A 2,500-nucleotide genomic window follows, 5' to 3' on the forward strand; every position below is an offset into this window, starting at 1 on the left:
CGTGTTTACAAAGACCAGGCCGGGTCTAACGTGTTACATTTGGCCTCATGCAGGAACACGAACAGACGGAAACCTTCCAGCTCACATCGCCGACCTGTCCTGTGACTCGCTCTTCTGATTGGCTCGTTCTTAAAGTTCCTTGAGTTTTCACTCAACTCTTAAAGCGTCCTCGAGCTAATGCTAACGCTAACGCTTGGCGTGCTCTCCTCTCTCGTGCAGACAGTTTATTGTAACCCTCGGCATCGTCCCCTCCATGACTTCTGCTTGAACATCAGCCGACGCCGTCGACAAACCACCTCTTGGTTTGATTCTGACACCGACCAATCACGCGGCGTCTCCACGTCTGTGTCCGGCGAGCACGCTTCGAGCACGCGTCTCCGTGCGACGTGGACTCGGAGTCCTCGTTGAAGCTCAGCAGAGTTCAGGGAGAAACTTCTTTAACTTGGCGTCTTTGTTCCTGAACACCTGGGAACTTTCCCTCCATCTGTCGTCTGAGCGCCGCCGCCTCCGCCTCCTCGCCATTATCTGACGGACGCTCATTCACGCTGTCAGGGGAGAAAGGCTGCTCCGTGATGTATGTGACCACATGCTGGACATGTGTGTGTGTGTGTGTAGGGGGTTTGAGAGGTCAATAAAGGTGACCCCCACAGAGAGTGGGGCCCCGGGCTCCTCGGGGCCCCAGGTCCTCGGGGGGGGGGGGGCTGTCACCGAGGTAATGGATGATGTTTTCACTGTCGGGTCAGAGAGCCTGAAACGCCTTCGACTTGAAACACAAAGAGAGAAACTAAAAACGAGTCACTTTCAGTCTGTTTCAGCCAATCGTGCGTGACGTTGAGACGACCACGATCTCGGCCCGGCGGTGGGAACCTTTGTGTCACCTTTTTTGTAGTTTGTTTATACGACAGCGGCGTTTTGAGGCCACGCCCTCTTTCCTGCTCGTCTCGTCCTCCTCTGCAGAACACACACCTGATGTGCACGCCACGCACGCCACGTCACGTCTCCCTCACTGACCAATCAAAATCAAGAAGGGGCGTGGCTTCAGATATCGACTTTGTCACCAACGACGGCGGAGGAGACGCTCGCCTGCCTCGTCTTTTGGAGGGAACAGCTGCTGGCGTCAGGACACGCCCCCTTTACATCGTCACACACACCTCAGGTGTTCACTTTGGTAACCTAGCAACCATGAGACTCCTCCCCCTTTACGCTCTGATCAGAACGTGTACCTGAACCGGGTCTGGACTATGGGTGGTTTCAAACCGGGGACCCGGGGATCCTGAGGTCAAAGGTTGTTCTCGGGGGGAGGGGGCGGGGCTTCCATCGTAAGTCAGAACGAGGAGGAGAAGCTTCGTCCATATTTATACAAAGTGTTGAACTGCAGAAATTAGAGACAGAGAGAGAGAGAGGAGGGCGTTCAATGATTCTGTCTCTCTCTCTCTCTCTCTCTCTCTCTCTCTCTCTGCCGGGCGGCGGCGGTGGCGGCGGCAGGCAGCTGCACACGTGTTTCGGCCTGCGGGACTCCGTGGCCTCGCCGTCACCCACATCTGCAGCTCTGTGGCTGTAAACAGACGCTGATGGATGGAGGTGTCCCCTCGACCTCTGAGCCCTGATGGATGGATGGGGGGGGCGAGGGGGGGGGGGCGAGGGGGGGGGGGCGAGGTCAACGCAGGGGCTTCCTGCTGACTCCTGGGCCCGGCGCAGGAGGCCCATTCCTCACTCCTCTCTGTAATTACGGCGCTGGCTTTGAAGTTCGGGAGTTCCTCGCCTCCTCGCCTCCTCGCCGTGCGGCAGAGCTCTTCAGCACGTCGTGACGCTCGCTCCACGACGCGCTCGCTGCAAAGTCCTTCCAGCTGCGCAGGCGGAGTCACGTCTGATGAACGTAAACAGCTCCTGAAGCAGTCGGGTGTAAACAAATGGTGGCGTGCTCGCGGCGTGCTCGCGGCGTCCCCCGACTGTTCATGCTCAGGTTACAAAAAAACAACAGGTCGTTAAGGAGGCAACAACATGTGTGAGGGAGGTAAATTAAACTGTAATTATATTAACAGGAGTGTGTGTGTGTGTGTGTGTGTGTGTGTGTGTGTGTGTGTGTGTGTGTGTGTGTGTGTGTGTGTGTGTGTGTGTGTGTGTGTGTGTGTGTGTGTGTGTGTGGGTGTAAACAGCATGTCGGCTTTTTACGAGCTGTGGCTCAGAGTTTTTGTGTTTGTATTCAGGGGAGGCAGCCACACACACACACACACACACACACACACACACACACAGAGAAGGCCTCCATGTTTTCCTGCTTTGTGTTTTTTGTGTTCTGCTGCCCTTCACACAACCTCAACCTCCGACAGCTAAACCCCCCCCCCCCCCCCCCCAGGTACCAGCTCCCCCCCCCCCATCTGCTGCAGGACTCGCTGTCCTCCAGGTTCAGCTCCGAGGCCTGGCAGCAGCCCCGACACCCCGCTGAGCGAGGACTGATTTAGCTTCTCCATGTTCGGGAAAGAGAGGTGTGTGTGTGTGT

General features: G+C 56.7%; 1 protein-coding gene across 1 annotated transcript in view; it reads right to left on the reverse strand.

The window, feature by feature from the left end:
- meis1a (Meis homeobox 1 a) overlaps nucleotides 1–2,500 on the reverse strand; it is a 16,750-nt gene that overhangs the window by 8,250 nt on the left and 6,000 nt on the right. The gene's annotated exons all lie outside the window — the stretch shown is intronic.

The sequence above is a fragment of the Symphodus melops genome (genome assembly GCF_947650265.1).
Source record: "Symphodus melops genome assembly, chromosome: 2".
Lineage (NCBI taxonomy): Eukaryota > Metazoa > Chordata > Actinopteri > Labriformes > Labridae > Symphodus > Symphodus melops.